The sequence below is a fragment of the Convolutriloba macropyga genome, chromosome 9, assembly GCF_964194025.1.
Source record: "Convolutriloba macropyga chromosome 9, txConMacr16.3, whole genome shotgun sequence".
Lineage (NCBI taxonomy): Eukaryota > Metazoa > Xenacoelomorpha > Acoela > Convolutidae > Convolutriloba > Convolutriloba macropyga.
This window is the reverse complement of record NC_134476.1, coordinates 33,668,471-33,695,496: the sequence shown is the minus strand read 5'-3', so window position 1 is coordinate 33,695,496 and position 27,026 is coordinate 33,668,471. Positions and strand designations below refer to the sequence as shown.

Genomic DNA, 27,026 nt, shown 5'->3' with positions numbered 1-27,026 from the left:
CATACAATGTTCAGTGACCACATTAAAATTCGAGCTGATTTACAAAGTTGTCAGTACCTTCCAGCAACGAGAATTAATGTAAAATTACCAGATCCACTTGCACATTTAATTGACTCAGTACCTAACATACATGAACTTCCGAAATATGACTCTCCCACCGAAGCAAATCTCGATTTATTGAAGAAAGTTAAAACGGAATTTATTTACTCGAACAGAAAATTATCAACAGAGTCACTAGATGCCATAGCAAAACCAATTACCACTGAAATGAAGACATTCAAGCCAGCACTAATTGATAAACTTGTATCTTACGTTCCGATCAAGCTTTCTCTCTCGTTAGCAATCATTGTCTTTATCGGAAATCTAGCGTTACATATTCTCTTCATGTTCTTATACCATAGAGTAGCTTTTGTACGACGAATGGTACCAAATTTCATGAAGCTTAACGGAACCAATGTACCGCTAAAACAAGTAGTTTCCGTACCCAAACATCTGAAAGCAGATGTAGTCACAACTCTAGCCAAACAACTCAAGCAACCACCAACAGTCATTTCCCCAGAAGAACTTGGAACCCTCAAGCGACAACGACGGAATTCCATGGCTACAACTTCTACCATATCACTCAATACCATGGACCGATTCAACGCAGATGACGAACTGGATCATCAAGCTAAACCCCGAGAGGAGAGTATGCTTTAAGCTCTTGAAAGTCTTATATAGTTTGACAAGTATTATTCTTTTAACAGTTAAAATACCCCTTCATTCAATAAGTTCTATAAATCAGTGCTCTTTCCATGAAAACAACAACTAGTGCTTTAAACCATTCATTCAACCAGTATCCTTCTTATCCTGCTTCTAACAGTTTAGAGCCCTTATTCAAAGAAATAACCATGATTATTTCCAGTGCTAATTCAATTTCTCCTCTTAATCTTAACTTTAAACTTATGTCTTCACTCTTTACTCTGAAATTAGCGCATTTTCACATCTTTAACGTTCCTTCAAAGCTCTTAATCTTGTCTTAACCCTCTTTATTTTAACCTTGTCTTAACTTAAACTTTATTTCTCTTATCTTCTTTCATTGTCTTTAACTTAAATGCTTTCGTTCCAAACTATTTTCTAAGAAAACATAAATTGGGTGGCTCCAACAAAAATATGTTTATATCCTCATACTTGTGCAGATTATATGTTTTATAGAAAAATTGTAAAACCCCAGTTCTTTCACTAATATTTCCATGGAAAATTTTCATAAAGTCGGGTAGTGTCACGCCCCTATTTCGTTCCTTATAGTTTCGTGATGATATTCCTTAAATATCCATAAATAAGTGCTATAAATTAGTTCATATTCAGTTAGTTCCAAGGCCATATATAGCCAGTATTTCCATCTAGGCCTGTAACCCCTAATTTGTTTATGTTTATGAAAAACAACCGCAGATTGACAGTTTTACTAGCAAACACTTCAAGTGCCTAAAAGCCTCAATATTTACTTTTTTGAGTTTCTTGAAGATAAATTCACATAATCAGTAAATAACTTCAAGAGAGATTATGTATTTGGTGAAGTAATTATTCTGATAAAGTAGGTGTTAATACGGAATTGTATATGTACTGAACAAAAACCAAGAGACGTACAAAAGCCGGAAATCGCCCTACTTGTAAATCAGTAAATATTTGCGAAGGACCAATACAACTCGAGGCACAACCCTTTGGAACCCACTATCACCAGAACACCGGAGAACCAGCCTAAAAATCAGTTGCCTATCATCTTATAAAACTTGATAAACTTGAGAAACTTCTTGTTGAATTATTAAATAATTCTTGCTAAAATTAATTAAAGATTGAACTGGAAATTCTCTTGAAAACCTCCAAGTTTGGTAAACTTAGTTACAGAAGAAATAGCAACTAACTTAACACTAAAATGCAAGGCAAACTAGTGGATATATCACGCATCCGAACCGCTCAATAAAAGGCTATTACTAGCTAATTTTATTCAAAATATATCTGCTAAAAATCGTACTGTGAAACATCAAAATAAGTCCTTGTAAAATGGCAATTATTCAAGTTAATTACTCCTCATATAAACCTCAATAACACCACGAGGAACACTACTAAAATCAGTGCGTAACAAATACCGTTCTCATTGATTAAGTTACGACACACAAAGCCAATTCACAAGGAGCGTGAACTATCAGTATAACGAAGCAGCAAATTTTTAGCGGAAACAATTTTTTCTTTTCTGAGAAGATGAACATCAGTGACCTATACGGCAAATAAAGTCCAGAAGTAGAGAAATAGCTACATTTAGCAACAAATTAAATTGCCGTGTCGGCTATTTGTTTCGTCTATTCTTTTTATAAAACTAATTTTTTTATAATTTACTTTTGTAAAGTCCTTTTTATATTTTAAAAGATCGTTTTTATAATGATAGCTTACATCTGTGATGCATACATTTATGCGTTTTATTAGACACTGGCGGAGTATTTGTTGAAGTTAAGGCACGATTTCGTAGTGTCAGTTGGGCTTTAACGTATTATTTAATCGGTGGGTTATGCAACTGTTGCAACCCAAGTTGAAAATTAATGGATCAATTAAATATATTTATTATTTTTTGGAGAATGGTAGATATTTTACAAATAATAATAAATTGACTTTCAAGAAAATAGTACATTTTTAGGAAAAAATGTGCTAAATAGGGGCATACAAAGAAGACACAACAAATGCTTATTTGTCAAAAACCGAAGATCAAAAACCACAGCAAGAGTTCTTCACTCTCACTAAAAAATCTTTTATTTAGGCCGCGGTGAAGCCAAGTCTCAAATATTCGTGCAGCGTGGAGTTCAGACAAATTCCAAGAAGACAAGCTAAAACACAAGCCATTCAGACAAATATTGGACAAAAGGAAACAAATCGAAGACCTAAAATCAAAAAATTGCCCCAGAGGAATCATCTCATAAATATCAAACAAGCCTACAAACAATATTAACTTAATTTTGAATCTGACTTCAAGCAAAGAACACCAAAATCATCAAAATAAGAGCAGACGGTTAAAAAGACATAAAGTTAAACAGTTTTTCGACAGTGCTATCAAAAAAGAGACAAAAAAAGAACAAAATTAAGACTTGGACTCAAATTTTAAACACTACAACCACTACAAAAAACAGCAAATACAAAAAGGAATTTCGCAGCTGTAAGCAAGCGATTAAGAACAAATTTCAGGAATTCAAGCTTAAAAGGACAATTAACAGAGGAAAAAAAAACAGGTTGAAAAACCAACACTGCTAAAACTGTTGAGCAGGATGCTACCTGTGTACACAGAAGATCATGATGAACACGTGACAATGATATTCGTATTGCTTTTGCAATTGCCATATATAATCAGACAATAAACTTCCTGTACTTTTCAAGTAAAACTTATGTATGTTCCTGACATTTGAAGCAAAATTTTAATACTATGAAATCTGCTTCATTATAAGACTGCGAGCTTATCGCACTCTTTTATCACAACTGCTAGTATATAAACAGTGGCTATAAAGAGTGCGATGAACTGGTAGTCTAACCACGGTAGTATTGTTGTAATGATAAATATTACCACAGGTTTAATATCACCAAAGCGAAGTTATCAAACTACAATGCGAAATTGATTTATTGAACAAAATTGAGAGTGCAATAACAACAGTGCAGTAATGTTTTAAATCAACTCTCGTTGCACAAATACAATAAATCCATTACTTAACTCTACAATGTCGTGATCATGCTAAGGCATAGTAAGACTCTCGCAGTGTGGACTAGTTGGCTCCGTGGGGAGCACAAAGTTGCAATCAATTGAGAGATTGTGGGTCGCAAATCAGAAAGCTCCCAAATTTCACTCTTACTGTTTTAATTGATATTTTTAATTGATTAGTTTTGAAATTAACCCGGATGTTTTCTAACTTATTGGGTTATTGATTTTCTTTTCAAATCACTATTTCTGCATTATGATTACAATTATCTTTGTTAATGTTTTTTTCCCAATTTCAATGTTTTAAAAATTCCGAATAAAAACCAAAGAAAGTGCTCCAATCTCAAAATTTTGTGATTGGCAAACCTTTTTTTGCAGTTTTTTTGAATTTTTAAAACATTGAAATAGGAATCAAAAACATGAACATTTCATCTCCGATTTGGCAAGATCTTGTAAGGAAGATCAGTGGTATTTGCAAGATTTTTGCAAGATTTTTAATATAAGCGTTGCAATTCGTCTACTTCATCTTTTTTCTAGTTAATCAAGGCTCGAAGAAAAGTATTGGAGGCTTGTCCGTTTTTGATAAGCCAGCGTCAGCATTTTGTTTGGTAATTTTATTATAATAAACAATTATGTACTGGAGATTGTTAAAAAATAAGTTGTTAATATAAGGTAATTTTACCGTAACAAAGTTAAGTTAAATGTTACCACAAATTTACCTTAGCTACAGCTTACCTTAACGCCTTTTAGGTCAATTTACCTATTAACCTACCAATGTTTATTTACCTACCATTGTTAATTGATGTGTAGGGTGGACATTTCTACTTAGCTCATTTTCGTTTAACCGATATCCGGTAAATCTTGAATGGGCGGAATATTTAGCTTCGGAGAACATTCTTGCATTTTGTACAAAAAAATATTCTAGCCTTTTATGCCTATAGGTATGCGTTGTTGCTGATACCTAAATCTGAAATTATACAATTACAATATCGTTGCAATTACCTGCGTTAATTTTCAATTTAAATTTTTAAACATTTAAGCATAGTTTTTTTGCAATCAGGATTTTTTTCAAGGCTAGTACAGGGTAAATTTTTTATTCTTTTGCGGGAAAGAAATTTTTTTGTTCGAATTTGTTATTAAAGCCAAAATTTGGTAAAAAGTTTATAACCTTATCCAAAAATGTATAAATAATTTGTAAATTAATCCAGAGATTTGCGAATAATTTACAAATTAATGCAAAGATACACAAATAATTTATAAATTAATCCAAAGATTTACGAAGATGTTATAAATTAATGTCAAATTGCAAAAAAATATATAAGTATTTATAAAACTGATACATCTTTTTTGCACATGGGTTCAAAACTTAATTCATAAAGTTTAGTTATAAATTATCCATTATTTTTTGAATGGCGTATCGCAATGAGAATTGATTAAACTATATTAACTTTAAAATACAATGTTTCACAACTTAGCTTGGTTTTTCCTTTCGAATAGTGACGGCTCATCGCCAATGTGCTCTGGGAGTTATATCCTGGTATGTGACTTAATTGTCCCCAGGTTGAGGTCCAGACCCAAATTTTCGTCTGATCAGACTTTCCAGACCGAAATTATCTCTGATCAGACCTTCCAGACGGAAATTCACCCTGATCAGACATTCCAGACCAAAAATACCTCTGATCAGAATTTCCAGACACAAAAGGTCTCTGATCAGACTTTTCAGACCGAAGGTGTTCTGATCAGACCATCTTCAGACCATGGTCCAGACTCGTTGCCCAGACCGTTGCCCAGACCTTAATCAGACTATGATCAGACTCAAGTGCGCTCGAAGAAGTTATGATCAGACCCAGTTGCGCTCGAAGCATTTATGGTCAGACCCAGTTGCGCTTGCAGCCATTTATGATCAGACTGAAGTGCGCTCGAAACCAGTTCTGATCAGACTCAAGTGCGCTCGAAATAGTTGAAACCATTTTACTTATGAAAAAATCTCCTAATTTTGCTATAATATATTCTTTTCATAAAAACTGATGTTTGCAGTATTTAATTCATCTAAGGAAAAATCAATCGTAAAAGTATTGCTAAAGGAAACGAAACCCGACTGTTGAGAACAAATTTTATTTAGTGTACAGTTTAGTGTGTATTTCCGACTCAATGGATGAGTTTAGACAGCTTTCCATGTGAAAAATCGTGGTCTCCAGTTGATCAAATTTTCTTCTGAAGGGGACCGGCCTCTGCTATCAGCTGGACTCCTTTTTTTGATCAGAGCTATCGGACTTATGATGGGTCTCTGATCAGAACGCTGCTTTTTGGCTGCCTCTTGGCAGAGTCAACATCTCTCAGTAAAAAAAAAACAAAAAAAAATATTGAAAAAAATAATGCGCTCGAAATGGTCCCTGATCAGACCCAATTGCGTTGGAAAACATTTCTGATCAGAACCAATTGCGCTGGAAAACATTTCTGATCAGACCCAAGTGCTCTCGAATCCGCCTATGATCAGACTTTTCAGACCAAATCGACCTCTGATCAGACCATCTCCAGACCATCGTCCAGACTGTAGTGCGCTCGAACTTCCTTCCAGACCCTGTAATTTCGGTCTGGGAACACACGGGTGTGCGCTCGACTTGGTCTGATCATAAACCAATTTGGGTCTGGACCTCAACCTGGGTCATGAGACTTCACCCCCCCCCCCCTCCCCGCCTCACCAGCCACCTGGCGTTAACAATATATATAAATGCAATTTATGTTGTCAATTGCATGCTCAGCAACTACGTCGGGATTAAAGATGTGGATCCATCAAGCTGCTGGCTCAAGAAAGAACAGGTCACAGTTAATAGAAATAAATAAAAACAAATACAAATGTGGCTTACACGCTACTTTGTTCTTTCTAGAAGGAAACTCGAATAACTATTAGTATTATCGAAATACAAAACACGCTGCGTACAAATTTTTGATGATGAACTAACTGTAACGTGGCTATGTAGTTGCGTGACGACGTTTATTGCTAATTTGAGTTTTTAGACAGCTGTACAGTACAAAAATAAGGCCGATTCATATTAATGTTGAATCACGCGCTGTGCTAGTTTACAATTGCCGAAGGTTCATTTCAATTCGAAACTTGCTAACTATAATTTTTACTAACTACATATAATTTTCTGAGCTATATGTGACAGAACTTTCAAGCTTTGTTATTTATACATTCTTAATTGTAACTTAAATAGAAAAACTCAGCAGATCAAATCTAAAACTACAACTTAAGGATTTTTCTCCTTAAAGAACAAATGAACCATCCTCAGACCTGTATTGAACTAGGCAAAAATTAGGAAAATCATTTGGAAAAATGGGAAAAAATCCGAACAAAAAGATAAACAAAAACAGTAAAATAGGAATCAAATTGATGCTCGTGAACTGAATATCACCAGCAAGAAAATAGGCATCCTTTTCTCTCTCTTCTCACTTTTTGGGTTTTCGCTCTTCTTGCTGTTTCGGTGTGACCGCGATCAGTTCTACAACTTGACGGCAAAGGCATGAAGAGCTGCGAACAGATCTTGGAAAACAAACGCAGCCGGGCAAAATCCGGGTACGAATCGATATAAAATAAACATAACAAGACAATTCCTGACACCATTCAAAGATTTTCCATTGACTAAACAAAAAACTACGCTTAGAACGGACTATGAATGGAATGGGAAACCATTTTTGAAAAAAGATCACATTGAAGAAAATGAACAAACACTAAAATTTACTGTCAAAATGCTGCATGTGAACAAAAAACCAATAGCGAGAAAGCGAATTTTGTTCAAACACCATTTTCTCACTCTACTATGAAACTAGAACGCCACAAAACCACTTGCTTTTTACCTCCACATCCTGTTTCGGCGTGACCGCAATCAGTTCTACAATTTGACGGCAAAAGTCATGGAGATGCGTGAACAGACCTCAGAAAACAAAAGCAGCCGCGCATATTCTGGAAAAGAATCGAAGAAAAAAATGATGACCTGAACTGACAAAATTAATCTCCTGCTTGATTATATTAATAGATATCTAAATAGATTAATTGCATCAGTAAAGGGAGAATTAACAATAGAAAACATTAAACAACAAAAACTGATTAAGTATCTCAAACAAAATTTCTCTAAAACTTGCAAATCCAAAACAACTATTGCTAAAGACCTCGCCATGCGGTTAGTTTCCATTCGTTAAATTATAGCGAAAAGAACAAAAATCGAAATAAAAAAGACAAAAGTCGGTCAAAATTTGCTTTACAACTGAAACTTAAAACACTACTGAAAATAAATATACGCTAAGTCGGGAGACATTCAGAACAGAAATAACAAATTATTCGAGCACCAGAACTTCTCAAAAAGCTAACGTAATTGATTGAGATTACCAAGACTGCTTGCAAAAGCGTAACGATACAACACTTTAAAAATAGCTCAAAATTGAATCTAAAAGTGAATGAATGAATTGAACTTCACCCATTCAAATGATATAACGACACGGATTAACCATAATCATTTAACATTGATTAACAGGAGTGGACGCCTGGCGATACTCTCATATCTTTGTGAAACGCCCCGAAAAAGGAAACATGTTACTTGAACACAAGCTCTTTGATTACACTTTTCTGCAATAACAAACTATATTGGAAACGGTTGACACGATTCTGAATATAACGCGAAGTCATTCTTTCAGCATTTGTCAAGAAAATATTTTGCGGCAGAAATTTCAATAAAACTCGACCCCTATGTTCAAGCAAGTGACATTGTTAACAGTTAACAGTTTAGTATTGGCTGATTTCGGAATGACAAACTGTGCAGTTTTGGAACGTTTAACATCTCATTCATTTCTACAGTTTCATGATCATTGTGGTAACAATTCACTCCTATTTTGATTAAATGTTTCAAGTATAACTCGGTAACAGTTAAAATTTTGAATTTGAAAAAAAATGCTGGAGAGTGAGTCATAACAAGAATAGATCAAAGAAAATTATTTGAAGAATTTTCTTTTGCGATTTCTCAATTTTCTTTAGACGACCCAGCGTGGTACAGCCATATATCAAAATTCCAATCTCAAAGACTGCGAGAACATTACTTCTATAAAACAAAATGAGGGTTTTACGGTTGCATGACTTTTATAATCGAGCCAAAATAGAAACGAACTTTTGAAATTTTCTGTCATTAAAATCTATGTGCTCTTCGAAAGTTAAGTGAGAATCAATATTTATCCCTAAATATTAGAAACTATGATAAACATCTAAAAGGCAGTCTCCATGGTCTCGCGAGCTATTTTTGTGCTCAAAAAATTAAGAATAAATCTTTTCGAGTGATTCATTTCCAGCTTGTTTGAATGTAGCCATCCGACAATGGATGTTATCTCTTTGTTTATTTCCTCAAACGACGGTTGTTTTGGGAAAAGCAAGCAAATATCATCAGCAAACGGGTACGGTGTGGAGTATCTACAGGCGTCCACTAAATCATTCATGTATCATAAAAACAAGAAGGCTCCTAAGACCGAACCTTAAGGAACTCCATTATCCGACGAAACCTCTTTAGAAAAACAGTTATTAAATAAAACGCACTCTGTTCTATCCGATAGATGAGATGTACACCATTCCAACACGGAAACTTTTGGAATATAATTTCCCTGTTCATGGTGTAAAAAGCTTTTGTAGGTCTAAAAAACAGCCGTACAGTTATTTCCTTTCATTTTTGCTCTCCGGATAGTTTCAAATAGATCGGAAGCCCAATCGTTTTTCATACAGAATATTAAATTTTTCTGAAAACCCACTGCATTTCTTAAACATAACTTTTTCGAAAATTTTACTCAATGACGGCCGAATAGAAACGGGTCGATAGTTGTTTACATCCGTTCTTGATCCTTGTTTATGAAGCGGAATCACATTAGCTTTCTTGAAATCTATCGCATATTCCTGATTGTTGAACGACTTATTAATAAGGTCAGTAATGAAATGTTCAATGATTGCCTTAAAAGGTCTTGAAAATTTGATAGATATTAGATCTACAGTAGAAGCCGACAGTTTAAGGCGTTAAATTTCCCCTCTCGCTTCAGTTAAGATTGCTTCCGTCAAAAACATTGAGGAATCCACTGAACACTTGAACCAAGGTTTTTGAGTACTTGGATATTCAGGAGAATGCTTTTAACAACTGAAGCAAAATTCTTGCTGGAGACATCCGAAATTTCTTTGCTTTCCGACACTTCTGTCTCTTCTGTGTTTAGTTTCAAATTTTGATGCTCGTTTTTGTTTTTACCAATAACTCTATTGATTATTTTGAAGTTTTCTCTTGAGTCTTTCCCAGTTTTCGAATAAGTTAGCATAATATGTTTTATGGATTCGCGTATTTGATGAGTGCACGTGTTCCTAAACCGAGAATGACAATCTTTGTCAAAGTCTAACTTTGTCTTTATCCATTTTTTCCTATATAGATTACGTTTGGCCAATAAAATTTTTAATCGATTTGTTATCCAATTTTTCATGACATTTTTCTGCGCCTAATGGCTGGACCCTGTCTATGATTTCCGTTATACAGTTTTGGAACAACAAAACACTCAGGGATTTTTGATTAGATGACAACACCTGAAGTTTACTAACCAAGTGGCATTCAAAGGTTTTCAGTAATTTTGGACAACTAAAAACATTTTTCCTGCGATGTTAATTTTCTTGATTTGATGCGGACATTGTTCCCAGTGAAGCAAAACGGGGAAGTGGTCTGTTATGTCAGATTACAGTGTTTCAACAGCACAACAGTTTTATCAAAATTCGTGGAGAAATTGTCAAGACTTGACTCCAAGATTGCCGTTTGTCTCGTTAATCCTGAATCTAATAGATGAAAATGCTTGATGCAGGTAGTATTTTATAATTTTTGACCTATAGAGGAGTGGCAGAGTCTGTCAATGTTAAAATCGCCGCACATGGTTACTTTCAATCTGTTGTCAACAAATGTTTCAAGATACCTATCAAAAAGTTCCAGAAAATGTTTTTTGTTGCATCTCGGTGGTACATAGAAAGTGATGTTGAACAGCTTTTGCACTCCAATAAAAAGCTCAACCGCAAGAATTTCATCATTATTGGTTGAAAATTTGTTTACAATTTCAACACCTTCTTTGCAAAAAATGGCGACTCCTCCTCATTTCTTACTTCTGTTTTTTGTCAGTATGCTTTTGTATTCATCAAGTAAAAAATGATTTTCGTAAATGCCATCTTTAATCCAAGTCTCGACGCGACATATTTTTGTGGGAAGAGACTCAAGTGTTTTCAGAAGAACTCGGAGTTCCTCAAGGTGCCTGTATAGGGAGCGCACATTTAGAAGTAACATTGTTGCGCTTAGTTTTCTGATTGGTTGGTTCTTTCAGGGGGCCCATGCCGGATGATTAGCTCGTGGAGAATTCCACATTTTGTTTCTCTGAAGCTGGATTGACAAAATTATTGCTGTCATTGACCATACCATTTGGAGAAATAAAAAGATTTCTTTTGCCATAAATGCGATATGGAGTACCACACGTGAATGCAAAGTGTCTTGGTTGCTTCTTGGGCTACGCTGACAACTCACACTGGTTGTCAATTGCTTGGTCGTTTTCATTATCAAACGCCCAAAGCCTCGACTTGCAAATTTTATATTGAATAATCATTACACGTGCTCTTTTCAATTTCAGCGTCTGTTTTTGCGAGCCCTTCGTGAATGAAAATTGGCTGACCGCACAAACTTTTGAAACCTTAAGCCATTAAGCTCTCTTCAAATTCACATCTCGTTGTTACTGATACAAAAAACGTACAATAACGGAGGCAATTTTTCCTGGCCTTTAGGCATGCGCTATTGAAATTTCATCAGCATTGAGGCTTATCTTGTGAACTTCGTCAGATAGATAGATTACGTTTGGTCATTAAAATTTTTTATCGATTGGTTATCCAATATTTCTTTTGATAACAATTGTCTGCGCCTAATGGCTGAAACCTGTCTACGCGTTGATACGCGTTGATTTCTGTTATACCATTTTGGAACAACAAAACACTCAAGGATTTTTGATTAGTTGACAACACCTGAAGTTTACTAACCAAGTGGCATTCAAAGTTTTTCAGTAATTTTGGACAACTAAAAACATTTTTCCTGCGACGAGCGATGTTAATTTTCTTGATTTGATGCGGACTTTGTTCCCAGTGAAGCAAAACGGGGAAGTGGTCTGGTATGTCATATTACCGTGTTTCAACAGCACAACAGTTTTATCAAAATTCGTGAGGAATTGGTCAAGACTTGACTCCGAGATTGTCGTTTGTCTCGTTATTCCCGAATCTAATAGATGAAACCCTTTAGTGCAGATAGAATTTTAGAATTTTTGACCTATAGAGGAGGGGCAAAATCTGTCAATGTTAAAATCGCCGCATATGATTACTTTCGATCTGTTGTCAACAAATGTTTCAAGATACCCATCAGAAAGTTCCAGAAAATGTCTTTTTTCGTGTGTTTCGGTGGTACATAGAAAGTGATGGTGAACAGCTTTTGCCTTCCAATAAAAACCTCAACCCCAAGACTTTCATCATTATTGGTTAAAAATTTGTTGACAATTTCAACACCTTCTTTGCAAAAAACAGTGACTCTTCCTCCTTTCTTAGATCGGTTTTTGTTATTATGCTTTTACATCCATCAAGTAAAAAATTATTTTCGTAGTTGCCATCTTTATTCTATGTCTCGACGTGACATATTTTTGTGTGAAGAGACTCAAGTGTTTTCAGAAAAACTCGGATTTCCTCAAGAAGATTGTAGAGAGAGCGAACGATTAGAAGTAACATTGTTGCGCTTTGTTTTTTTATTGGTTGGTTCTTTCTTGGGTACCCATGCCGGATGATTAGTCGGTGGAAAATTCCACATTTTGTTTCTTTGAAGCTGGATTGAGAAAATTATTGCTGTCATCGACCAAACCATTTGAAGAAATAAAATAGATTTCTTTTGAAATAATTGCGATATGGAGTACCACACGTGACTGCAAAGTGTCTTGGTTGCTTCTTGGAGTACGCTGACAACTCACCCTGGTTGTCAATTGCTTGGTAGTTTTTTTCCATCGAACGCCCAAAGCCTCGACTTGCGAATTTAATATTGAATTTTCATTTCACGTGCTTTTTTTCAGTTTCAGCGTCTGTTTTTGCGAGTCTTTCGCGAATAAAAACTGGCTGACCGGACAAACTTTTGAAATCCTTAAGCCATGAAGCTCTCTTCAAAATCACATCTCATTGTTGCAAATACAAAAAATGTACAATAACGGAGGCAATTTTTCCGGGCCTTAAAGCATGCGCTATGGAAATTTCATCGCCATTGAGGCTTATCTTGAGAATTTCGTAAGATAAATGTAAGATATGCCGCACTACATTATCCTCCTCCGGGAAATCCAGGTTAGTGAAATTAAAAATGGTTGATTCTGGCATCTTTCAATGGATAAGACTCTTTTATCTAACTGTAAATGGAATATTCAGAGAAAACTTGCTTGCGTTCAATAAAATTTAGGCGCTCATTAAGATTTTAAATAGAAAGGTTTTTTTGGGTAATTGCATTTTTCAGTTTTTATATCAGGCCCCTGAGATCATTGATGTTTTCGGCCATCTGTAATGGAAATTGTTTAACGTAGATCAGAAAAGAGCAAGGAGTGTAATGTTTCATTTACATTGCCAAAAACTTCTCCAAACACTTTTTTAAATCTCACTTTTTTAAATCTACCTTTCCCGCAAAAGTGATGAGAACAGGAAACAGCTCTATGTTCTCTCTGCTCTTTATTTGGTCTACGAGTTGCCGCTTTTCTTAAGCAGGTTTATTTTGCTATCGGCAGACACTTGTAATAGAAAAGCATGATCGAAAGGAAGATGCGTAGTTGTGCTAGGGTCTTCCACGATGGCCACAAAACAACCCGGATTGAGGTGTCAACGCCAGAAATCGCTATGAGATGCTGTGAATTTGAGTAGAAAAGTAAGATTTGCGTTCAATGCGATGAATGCGGTGAAAAAAAACGTTTAAGCGGTGAAAATTTGCCCCCTTTAGTATGTAGCAATGCTTGTCTTTAAACAATTTTTAGCCTCTTCCTTGTGATCACAATAGTAAAAAAAACAGGAAAATTTAGCTCTTTCTGCCCCTTCTGTTAGTTAAAAATAATTTTCAGCGTTAATACTTGGAAAATGAAAGTTAATTGATCTAAATTATTTGCGTCTGAAAGAGGTTTTCGTTTGAGCATTTTGACTCTGGTAAAATTGTTGTTTCTTTCATAGGAGCACAAAAAATACTGTTATCACTTTTTAAAAACAAATTGGACGCTTTCGGTACCGGAAAAAGCTCGTTGTTCTTTTTACTGCATAAGCAATTTTACCATGGAGTCACCAGTAAAAGTTTGTGGACGATCGGTCTTGAGGAAGTAGGGTTTGAAGGACTTGGTAGGGAGGTTCTCAACTTTCAATCAGCCTGATATCTTCAACAAATGAGTTTCTTTCAGCTAAAATTCTTCCGAACGACGTTTATTTTCTTCTCTAGATTTCAATCTCAACTCAAGGTAAAGTTAAAGCAATAATTATTTCTATTTCAATCATCAAGCTAAATTCGTAGCTCATTCCTTCCAATCAAAACTCTATCTCGCAGCAATTAGTTGTTACAAAGTGACAACAACTCTCATTGCTTCAGCTATAGTAGAATACAAAAACCTCAGTAGTTACTTTGTCTTAGGTTAGGTGTCGAGTAGACAATTTAACTTTTAAATTTTTAAACTGCTATCTTTACTTGCCCGACATAATTTGATTTTTTAGAACTCCACCATCTATTTGCGTTATTTGCTAATATTCAAACCTGATTTCCCACTTGATGATCTATCTAATCATCGCCTACTAAGTATTGATCCACAATTGTATTACCATATTAACAAACAAACAAACAGTATTTCAATTCCGTTTCTTGTTAAGCACTCAAGCTTATCTTTCCAACGACATTTTTGCAATACTTAATTCTTTCTTGGTTCCTAGCTTTTACAGTTGTTCTAAATAAAAACCATAACGTTGCAAAATAACATAATAAGCATCAGGTTTTAATGATCAAAACAGTCTTTCTATCGTATTTAGAAGCTCAATTTTTATGTTTTGGAATGGAGTTGCGAACAAAAAATACCCGTGGATTTTCCATAGTCTTTCTATTCTTTTTTCCTCTATTTAAATTGGTTCATTTCAGGCAATAACTTCTCTGGTTCGTTCTTAGCATTTCTGACATTTTATCACTTTGTCAAGAGATGTCAGTCCAACTTACGCTGCTTAAGTTTGTTTTGTTTGCTTACAAAAATATGTTCAAGGTTAGCTCCGAAGCTTCGCAACCTTTTTAATCTTGGAAGAAGTTGATTGTCATGTTTCGACGCCTCATATTATCAATTTCCACAAGAAGTCAAAGCTTCAGTATTTTTCGCAGTTGAAATAAGAAGAAGTTCATTTTTTTGCACTCAACAGTAGAAAAAAAATTCCTTTCGTCAACACAGCACAATGAATTAATTTTTTTTACTTAGAGTAAAATTTTTACTAGGTAGTAAAACTGACAAATTTAGTTTATGACTAAATGTGTAACGGCTGCTCTCCTTGTGTTTCACAAAGAAGGTTTTACACCGCCCAGTTCGTTCTGAGTGGTTACAAAATCTGTCCGGATACTTCGTTTACGCAGTTCGCTTTTGTAACTGTATATCCACTCTGCTGTACTTACCGTTGCATTAACTATTCAGTTCGTAATTGTTGGCTAATCTTAGTTTTTTCAACTATCAATTTGAACTGGATTGCTACAGATCACACAATACGGGATCTCTTTATGTATACCAGTTCAATCCGATAGAAAAAACAAATCGAAGACAAAGATACATGTCTAAGACTTGTTTGTGCAAAAATATTTAAAATTAAACTTAAGTTGGCTTTTGCTATTTGTACTAACAAGTTGAGAATACCAGCAGTTGGGTTTGTAACAGTTGAATTTCAGCTCCAATAATTCGTTGATGGAAGACACAGTAACAGAATTTACTGCTCAAGAATAATATTTTCGAATACAAGACACAGTAACAATTTACTGCTCAGGAATATTTCTAGTTCAAGACACAGTAACACGTTATTTACTGCTCAAGACCATTTGTTTTGCAATATTTTTGCTGAGTTATACTTTAAGCCGTTTTCTGCGGCTGCTACGTTGAGTTCTTTGTGTTGCTTTTTGTTATTTCCCCCTTTTCTCTTTTTTCTCATGTGACAAACTGTAACTGGAACTAGAACTATAACTATAACTATTAAATGACTAGGACAACAGAAAGTGTTTTGTTTCTATTTTCCCGCCTACGCAAGCTTAGCGAGCTCAGCTCCAACATCGCCGGCCTTGTTTTCCTTCGTGAAAACATCTTCGTCCATTCATAGCACTGGAGCGAGCTTCACTACTGGTCTCCTGTAGTATCCATCTTTCGTTCGGATTGTCGCTGATCGAATCACTCCGTCGGAACCTTCAAAGGTTTCGGTTATTCGACCCAGATCGTAATATCCACGTTTGTCACTGTCTTCCACTAACCACGGATCACCCTGCTGAAGAGTTCTGTCCGTCGTGGTCTGCCGTTTCTTTCGACTATTCAACGTTGGCAAGAACTCTTTGCGGAATCTGTCCCAGATGAGGTCTGCGTCAGCTTGTGTTTGTCGGAAGAGCTTTCTATGATCAACAAATTGCTCTGCACCTGATAGATACGGTAACAAAGGTTCTTGTTGCCAAGTAGGAAATGATTTGGAGTAATAGTTTCTAAATTCGTAGCATCAGAACTGGCCGGCGTCAGCGGTATAGCATTCAACGTCTGTTCAACAAGACACATCGTGGTCGACAGAACATCTTCCGTGACTGATCGATTGCCCAGCACTGCATACATTGCCTTCTTACAACTCCTAAACAGTCTTTCCCACACTCCTCTAAAGTGTGGTGCTGCAGGTGGGTTGAACTTCCATCTGATACCTTGTTGAATCAGATGTTCTTCAATTTGCTTCTTGTTCCATGCTGCTATATACTCTGCCAGTTCTTTTTCAGCTCCAACCAAGTTTGTCCCGTTATCACTAATGATTTTGACCGGTTTGCCACTTCGAGCAATGAATCGCATAATTGCGTTCAGACAACAATCAGTGTCTAGTTTTGGTACAATCTCTATGTGTACCGCTCGTACAGTAAGGCATGTGAATAGACAGCAACAACGCTTTTCGTTTCTTCGACCAATCTTTACTGTGAATGGTCCGAAATAGTCTAAGCCCACATTCGAGAACACTGTTGATGCGACTAATCGTTCTTCAGGTAGATCTGCCATTACTGGTGCCTTTGTTTGGGATCTTCCCTTTCGACATCTAATGCATTTGTTTTTGATCGATCTCAAAGCATTTCGTATGCCTAGGATCCAAAATTTCTGCTGAACTATGTTTCTGACATGTTCAGTACCTTCGTGATGACTATTCTTATGTTCATTTTGCAAGAATATATCAACTACATGGTGCTTCCAATGCAGCAGTATTAGATGCTTGGTTTCGAAGTTCAATTGACTTTTACCTATTCTGCCTTAAACACGGATAAGTCCTTGCTGGTCAATGAATGGTGAAAACTGGAGGATTTTGCTGTTTTTTAGAATTCCCTTTTCAGCCTTGAGAGATTTCATCTCTTCAGCAAACTGTTCTTGCTGCAGTAGTCTGAAGATGCCTGCTTGGGCACCCTCTCTTTCTTCAACACTTAGTGTTTTTGTTGCCGGTTTGTGTTTTCTAAATGCGCGCTGTACGTATGCCATTGTATTTACAACTCGAATGAAATTGCTGAATCGTTCCCACTGATTGATCAGCTTCTTCTCTTCAAACTTTGCTGAGAAGACCATTTGGTCGTTCTGTTCGTCTGAAGCAAATGTTAAATTCACCTGTTTAGGCCAATCGTTTTCTCGTTGCTTCAACGAGGCCGGCCCAGTGAGCCATTCATTTCTCTTAAGTGCGTCAACATTGATAGCTCGTGTCCCTATGTCAGCTGGATTGTTAATACCACTCACATGATTCCACTGTGAAACTTTAGTTGTATCCAAAATTTCAGCAACTCTGCTTGCAACAAACACCAGTTGCTTACGGTGGGAGCAATGAATCCTTTGCAGAACAGTAGTGGAGTCTGACCAAAAGTTGCAACTGTGAATCTTCGTTTCGTGTTCTTTCACTATCTGTTCTTTAAGTCTCACCGCCATCACTGCTGCTTGTAGTTCCAAGCGTGGTATGGAAAGGTGTCGCATCGGTGCAACTCTGCACTTTCCGATTACAAATGCTAAGTCTGCTGAGTATTCTTTGGGCTTTGAACGTAGGTATGCCACTGCGCACATTGTGTCTTCAGATGCGTCGGCAAACGCATGAAGTTCCCATTTGTCCTCGGCTGTGCTGAAGTATCTTCTATCAATGCTAGTTTCTCCTACTTCTGGAAGCTGGCCTTTCCATTTCAGAAACTCCTCTTTTTCGTTAGGTTCCACTGATTTGTCCCAATGTTGTCCATTTTTTGTCCAGATGCTCTTCAGGAGTCGTCTCATATGAACACTGAATGGTGCAAACAGTCCAAGAGGATCAAACACTGAAAAAACTAGAGATAAGATCTTCCTTTCGGTGATTGGGGTCTCAACTTCTTTGCTTGTACCTCTACAAACCTGTAGACTATCATCGATAATCGTCCATTGAAGCCCAAGCACGGATGAACCTTCCTTGCCGGGTTCTATTTCAACCTGCTTTGTGTTGCTGATTGATCTCAAATCCTCTGGGATTGCGTTGGTTACCACGTCGCTGTTGGTGATCCACTTCTTCAGTTCAAGTCCATGTTTTGAGAGAAGAGGTTGTAGTTGTTTGAAAACCTTGATTGCTTCCTCAGGTGTTTCGACTGACTTGATGAAATGGTCCATGTAGAAGTTGTTTTGGATTGTTTTTGCTGCAATTGGGAACTCGTCCTCGTTATCGATGGCTAGTCGCTTCAGAGCTTAGTTGGCACTTGTTGGTGAACTCTTTGCTCCAAAAACATGACGTTGATACTCGTAAATTTGCACAGGTTCGTTCACTGTTGTTCGTCACAGGAATCTCAAGCAGCTTTTATTCCGTTCAGGAACTTGCACTTGCAGAAACATTGATTCAATATCTGCGGTTAGGGCTATTGGTCCTTCTCGAAATCTGATTATTGTACCGATCAATCCGTGTAGTAGATCGAGTCCGGCTAACAGCTTGTCATTTAGGCATACGTCCTTGTAGTTTGCTGCAGCGTTGCAAACACGGCAAACTTTACCCGGTTTGTTGGGGTTTAGTACTGGATGGTGTGGCAAATACCATTCCCTTCCGAAATTGCCTTTGACTTCCGATTTAACAAAGATCTTCACAAATCCCTTATCCACATCTGTATCAATTGACTGTTGATACAATTCTTTTAAATTTGGGTCACGTTGGAATCTTCGTTCCAGTGAGTAGAGCTGACCAAGGGCTGAGCCGTAATTGTTTGGAAGATTGGGTTCTGGTTCATTCCAGAGCATGCCCACTTCGTACCGCTCGCCTGTAAACTTTGTAGTGCTCTCTAGAAACTTCTCAGCTTCTGGCTCTTTTTTTGATTGACTTACATCTATTTTGGAACCATAAGTTTCTATGTCCCACCATGATTGGATATTTTCTGCCACTTTCACATCTTCTGTGAAGGCAAAATGACAAATATTTTGACTTTGCTTGCCTGTCATGGGACCACTGACTACTCATCCTATTTCTGTTAAGACGGCGAAAGGCTCACTTCGTGTTCCAATCTTATAGTCCAATGGACGTTGAATTTCGTAGGCATCGGGTTCAAGTATGATGCCTACTTCCATCAGGTTGAATGTTCTGTTAGTGAGAACATTCAGGTCTCTGAATTTGTTCTTCAGTTCCTTGTAGTCATTTGTTGTTTCCCAACGAAATTGATGGGTGTGCAAACGCTTCGATCGAATGCATCTTTGAATGTAGTCCTTTTATTGTGATAGGACCCTTCTCGGTCCTCAAATCTTGCGTCTCATGTATGCCAGCTTTGTTCAAGGTAACGTCCGTGCCTTTGGCTTGTAGTTGATCCTTGCCACTCTGATCGATGAATGATACTGTAGACCCACTATCGAGGAAAGCGTAGGTAGTCAACCTGTTACCACCGCTCTGAAACGATACCGGAACGATTTGAAGAAAACTAGAAACTTGGTTATTCTGGTTGATTGTTGCTGCGTTTACATTAACTGCGTGACTACCCTCGTCCAATTGGTTTTCTGAGTGTAGCAATCTGTTGTGCTTTTTGGTACATCCATTTATACCGCACGGGTGGACTTTGCAATTTTTGATTGCATGCCCTTTCCCTAGACAACCATAACATAAGCGTTCTTTTCTCACTGCCGCAGAGCGATCGGTGACATTCATACTCTTAAACATTGGGCAGTTCCGTATTTTATGAGTGCCATCCGCTAGTGGACAGGTGTTGTTTTGCATTTGCTTCGTTTCGTTCGCATTCGAACTCGCACTAATATTTGACTATTTTGAGAACCGTTTTCCTTTGTTAGCGTTTGGTTGATCATCTTCCTTTCGTTCGCTCTTGGTTGATGGCATTCCTTCGTGGACAAAAGCCATTCGAGCTAACCATTTTTCAAGGAGAGTGAAATCGGGTCTATCTTCTTGACGCTCGTCAACGAAGAAGAACCAATTTTCTTTCAAGTTTGGGGGCAGTTTTTCAATTGCCACTTGCAGTGTTGAATTTGAACGCAGATCGCCCTCATAATTGTATTGCTTCAGTACATTAACTAGGTTTCTGATTGTTCTAGAGTAATTAATTATAGCCGTTGAGTCGTGCATTCGAATTGGTTGTTGTTTGCGCAATTTGTTAAGCTGAGCGTCGACAATTAGGTAAGGTCGCCCAAACTTCCGTCCCAGGAGTTCCCACGCTTGAGCGTAGAACTCTTCCGAATAGCCCATTCCTGATATAGCTGACTTTGCTTTACCTGTCAACAAAGTTTTCAAGTGGCTCATTTTCTCTGAGTCGGGTATATCGCGATGGTGAACCGTTGCTTTGAACATATTCGACCACTCCGACCACTCTAGGGGGTTTCAACTTAGGTAGCTGACTACTACTGCTTGGTTTATTGCGCTTAAACTTGTCTTGTTCCCAGGCTGAGCTGACACGCTCTCCACTTGGCGACCGTGACTTAAGTACACCTTCGCGATTGAAGCTTACCCTCGGATAATTGTTGTCGATCCTTGTTTTCGCACGCTCGATACTATAATCGTGCAACTTGGAGAATTTTTCCGAGTTATCGATCCAACCGGAAACATCTTTGTTCTCCGGGGTTTTCCAGTTGAATGGTGATCTACTTCGAATACTAGGGTTGCACTATCATCAGCATCCGATGCTCTTGCGTCAAGAGCTTCTTTCTCGTATTCCAGTTTCAGTGCACCTGCTTCTCCAGGTTGCATCTCCATTTCAAGCTCTTTCCTTTTCAATTCGAATTCAATTTTCTTCAGCCTCATTTTTGCTGCGAAATCTTTCTCTAAAGCCGCAAGTTTTTCTGCCTTTTTAGCTCATTTATCAGAGGAGGCCTTTAAATCATTGTCCTTGTTTGAGTTTCCATTTTCAACAGTTCGTTGAGAAACTCCTACAACAGACTGTGAAATCTTCGCGGCAGTTGGTTCTGCATGGCTTGTCAATTGAACAGTTTGATTCACTTGATCCGTCATGTTTGTTTCTCCGTGGTTATACGGTAACGATTCTGCGTTTAATGTTTGTAATAAATTTAGTCGTTCGGCTTCGTAACGATCAAACAATTCGGGATCACGAAGAGTATTTGCCCGCTTCCGAGACAGAGTGCAATAAGAGTCGTCAAGCTTCAGTATCTGTTGATAAATAGTCTTGAGTTTGCTTGATCTATCGTTGTTTCTGATTAGCTCCTGGCCCTCCTGAATTTTTTCGTCGAGTCGTTTTTTACAGTTGCTAATCTGTCTATGTAAAATTTCTTGACTCTGTGACGGAGTCACTTCGTTTGTACTTTGGGACTGCGGCTTGAATCCCTACAGTACTTTCGTTTATTTGCTTTAATTAGCTTTGATATTCAACTTCTAATGCACTTTGCCTAATTGGCTTTGCGTCGTTGAATTGCCTGTTGAGTATTGTTTTGTTCGTTGATGCCTTTGGCACTTCACTTGTTGAGTTGGACAGCAGTTTATTCCACTGTCCGGGTCGGCGGACCAAATGTAACGGCTGCTCTCCTTGTGTTTCACAAAGAAAGTTTTACACCGCCCAGTTCGTTCTGAGTGGTTACAAAATCTGTCCGGATACTTTCTTTACGCAGTTCGCTTTTGTAATTGTATATCCGCTCTGCTGTACTTACCGTTGCATTAACTATTCAGTTCGTAATTGTTGGCTAATCTTAGTTTTTTCAACTATCAATTTGAACTGGATTGCTACAGATCATACAATACGGGATCTCTTTATGTATACCAGTTCAATCCGATAGAAAAAATAAATCGAAGACAAAGATACATGTCTAAGACCTGTTTGTGCAAAAATATTTAAATTTAAACTTAAGTTGGTTTTTGCTATTTGTACTCACAAGTTGAGAATACCAGAAGTTGGGTTTGTAACAGTTGAATTTCAGCTCCAATAATTCGTTGATGGAAGACACAGTAACAGAATTTACTGCTCAAGAATAATATTTTCGAATACAAGACACAGTAACAATTTACTGCTCAGGAAAATTTCCAGTTCAAGACACAGTAACAGGTTATTTACTGCTCAAGACCATTTGTTTTGCAATATTTTGCTGAGTTATACTTTAAGCCGTTTTCTGCGGCTGCTACGTTGAATTCTGTGTGTTGCTTTTTGTTATTTCCCCCTTTTCTCTTTTTTCTCACGTGACAAACTGTAACTAGAACTAGAACTATAACTATAACTATTAAATGACTAGGACAACAGAAAGTGTTTTGGTTCTATTTTCCCGCCTACGCAAGCTTAGCGAGCTCCGCTCCAACAAAATGTAATAAATTAATGATTAAAACATGCAGCAATCAATTGGCACATAAAACAGACAAATTTTCTATTGAGATAAAAATTCGTGAGAAGCAGCGAAGGTCATTGCTTATCCAGAAACGGATTATCAAGTTTCCACCCTGGTTTTATGTATAATAAAGCGGTGAAAATTTAGCGAACTTAATACGTTATTTCAGCGCATTTCAGCGTTTTTCAGCGCAACTATTACAAAACGTTAATAGCTGATGTAAGACCAATTTAAATGGTACCAACTTCAATAATTGGTGCCAAAAGGCGTTGAAATTCACTAAAATTATTTCGGAAAAACGCGATTCTTACAGTTTCAGCGCATTTCAGCGTATCATTTTGTAAGATTTTTGCGCTGAAAATTTTGATAAATCTGCGCATTTTAGCACATTTAAGCAAATTTCAGCGCATTCAGCTCATGTCTTACATAATTTTAGCACATTCAGTACGTTTCTCGCAAAATATTGCGCTGAAACGGAGCTGACATCTCGACCCGTGTCACACATCAGTCCTCTATTTAAACTAATTCTATACTGCAGAAGAGAAATACGACTTCTATATTATCCGCTATTTTTCATATCGTCAAAAAAGAGGTTAGATATGGTTTATTTGGGGAAGGTTACGTAAATTGGTCTGTTTATGTGCCCATGCCCATAGGAACCCGAGAGTGCGCCAAAATTTCAAACTCAATGGAAGTGGTGTGTTCAGCTGGGATGTCAATAAGCAGGTCAATTTTTTCCTTCACAAGCAAAAGACTAAGGCATGACAGAAGCCGTCAACTAAATCTAAGGAAGCGTCTGACTGGGTTTTGGATCCTGCAGAGGCTATTAAACGCAAATTGCATACTTATTAAATATTTTAATTTGCACGTTGCCGGGAACGGTTCTTGAACAGGAGGAACAAAGTTTTTGAACCTATTTTCATCTTTGTTCCGAGAAATCTGGGAAAACCTCAATTCAAGGCGCTCTTGTAGACAATATGGAAGCAAACATTTAAGAATACATTTACCGGTCTCGAAAATGGAATTAAGACAAACACTCGTGATGGGAGTGAACCGTACGCAAACAGATGAATTTGAGTTTGGGTCTAATAGAAATTCGGTTTGAAACTCATTAACAATTTTAATGATTAAAGATACGTGAACGGTGAACTAACAAAGGTCGCTCAACACCGCAGTTGAATCAATTTAATGTAAATGGTTGAAATTTGAAATCTATGTTTAAGTGAGTAAACAAACACACGCTTTCTTTTGAGCAAAATACTATCAATGGATGACTATGAAGTTTCGTGATGTCTGATGTAGAACTTTCCCATCCACAACTCTAGGTGCCTTAATTCTTATCTTCGCAACCTCGGGAATTGAACAGGCTTTCTGGATATCTGCAAATTCCATCCGTGTTTTTCCAGCATCGAGATTCTACCAAAAGTGCATCAGAATTTACTCTTTTTAACTTGATTTTTCTTTTTTAATGGGTACATGTGAGAGCAACTTGTAGTTTTTTCCTCAAATACGAAATAAAAAGTTGGTCTTCTCATCAGATCTACCATGTAAGCCTCTAAAATCTACTGAATTGCACTCTTTCTTCTCATCCATTCGAAATTCTTTTTCAAACTTAGTTAATGAGATTAATTACTTGCGCTCATGTTTATTATTTTTGTTGATGTTTCAGCACCTTTTGATCACACAGTTTTATTCTCCCTTTTGGATCGCGATGAACCCTGGGCACTCAAGGAAAGTAAACAGAACCGCAGTGTAATTGTACTAATCACATCGTTTTTCATAATCCCAATTCTTTTCTTGACAATTTGAATATGTTTTTTCGAGCAAGAAAAATGTATTCAAATGAAGCGTCAATATGGCATTTATTTACTTTTTGTTGCTAAAATGAAGACGCTTTCGATCGTTGGAACTATTTTTTAAAAGGTTTGATTTGAGATCTGCTTCTAAAATTTCAAGTAAACCCAAATTGAGGTGCGCTACCCAAACCTACTCTGATCAGACGGACTTGGGTTGCGCTCGGGTGGTATTAGACAATCTAGAAAGAAATTGTCTCCAATCAGACCCTGTTATGGGTTGCCAACAGTGGGGTAGTAAGTAGTGCGCTGATTAGACCGTGAAAGTTCTGAATTAAGCCCTGGTCAGACTTTCTAGACCCCGGGTTGACCACCAGAAACCATTCTTGGCAACCATATCCAAGCCATATATGGAGTTTATGGTAACTTGGCAACCATATAGATGACCATACAATGCACTCTGAGTGGAGAAAAATTCATCAAGACACTTGAAAAAAAATTGTGGACCATGTAATAACCATGTGTGGACCATGTAAGAAACATGTCGGAACCATATATGAACCATGTAAGAAACATGTAACTATTCACGAACGTTTGTTGTAATGACCATGTATGGACCATGTAATAACCATGTAAGAAACATGTCGGAACCATATGTGAACCATGTAAGAAACATTTAAGAACCATATCTGGACCATATAAGAACCATATATGGACCATGTAAGAACCAGATATGGACCATATAAGAACCATATATAGACCATATAAGAACCATATATGGTACCAATATGCCATAAGTCGTGTAAAGCGTTTAATGCTGGAACTGCTGCATAAGCTTTGTATGGGCGTTGAAGGAACGCACAAATGACCATATTGGATTCTTGGATGCCATATAAGAATCATATATGGAGATCTTGGCAACCATAGCAAAATCATATAAAAAAATTTTGTATGGCCTGTATGGGATCATATAAGGTTCTTGGATATGGTTGCCAAGAAAGGTCAACTCGGGACCGCAGACTTGTTGCCGGACATTTTCGTTGGGTCTTGCGTATGTCGTGTTTAAGTCAGAGCTGTCTGGTGTCACGCACCTCAACCTGGGTAGTAGAAAAGAACCAAATCAAAGCAGCTATAAACTGCAGTCAACTTGAAAAAACTGCATCGAATACTGACAAGAAAGGTTTGGAAGAGATATGCAGAGTGGTTTTAACATTCAGTGGTTTTAAAATTATCTCACTCTTCGTTTTGAACTAGTTTAATGCAAGAAGTAATCACGCCGCCTGAATTATTTTTTAAACTGCACTCGACGTGTGGGTTAACATATGATTATAATCTCTGATTACTCTTATCTTGATTTCTCTTGATTTTGACTACTCTTGTCTGAACCACTTTCACTAATGCACTTTGCCTAATTGCATTAGTGAAAGCCTAACTTTGCCTGATTGGCTTTGCCTCATTGAATTGCCTGTTGAGTTTTGTTTTGTTCGTTGATGCCTTTGGCACTTCACTTGTTGAGTTGGACAGCAGTTTATTCCACTGTCCGGGTCGGCGGACCAAATGTAACGGCTGCTCTCCTTGTGTTTCACAAAGAAAGTTTTACACCGCCCAGTTCGTTCTGAGTGGTTACAAAATCTGTCCGGATACTTCGTTTACGCAGTTCGCTTTGGTAACTGTATATCCGCTCTGCTGTACTTACCGTTGCATTAACTATTCAGTTCGTAATTGTTGGCTAATCTTAGTTTTTTCAACTATCAATTTGAACTGGATTGCTACAGATCACACAATACGGGATCTTTTATCTATACCAGTTCAATCCGATAGAAAAAACAAATCGAAGACAAAGATACATGTCTAAGACCTGTTTGTGCAAAAATATTTAAAATTAAACTTAAGTTGGCTTTTGCTATTTGTACTCACAAGTTGAGAATACCAGCAGTTGGGTTTGTAACAGTTGAATTTCAGCTCCAATAATTCGTTGATGGAAGACACAGTAACAGAATTTACTGCTCAAGAATAATATTTTCGAATACAAGACACAGTAACAATTTACTGCTCAGGAATATTTCTAGTTCAAGACACAGTAACACGTTATTTACTGCTCAAGACCATTTGTTTTGCAATATTTTTACTGAGTTATACTTTAAGCCGTTTTCTGCGGCTGCTACGTTGAGTTCTGTGTGTTGCTTTTTGTTATTTCCCCCTTTTCTCTTTTTTCTCACGTGACAAACTGTAACTAGAACTAGAACTATAACTATAACTATTAAATGACTAGGACAACAGAAAGTTTTTTGTTTCTATTTTCCCGCCTACGCAAGCTTAGCGAGCTCAGCTCCAACAAAATGTAATAAATTAATGATTAAAACATGCAGCAATCAATTGGCACATAAAACAGACAAATTTTCTATTGAGATAAAAATTCGTGAGAAGCAGCGAAGGTCATTGCTTATCCAGAAACGGAT

The 27,026-nt window shown here is 37.1% G+C and overlaps 1 protein-coding gene across 1 annotated transcript in view; it reads right to left on the bottom strand.

Annotated features, from left to right (window-relative positions):
• Positions 1–6,649, bottom strand: part of LOC142346189 (uncharacterized) — a 41,556-nt gene extending 34,907 nt beyond the window's left edge. Inside the window, exon 1 of the mRNA XM_075398699.1 lies at positions 6,538–6,649. The gene's annotated coding sequence lies outside the window, so the exon portion shown is untranslated. The remainder of the gene's footprint in view (positions 1–6,537) is intronic.
• Positions 6,650–27,026: the final 20,377 nt, after the last annotated feature.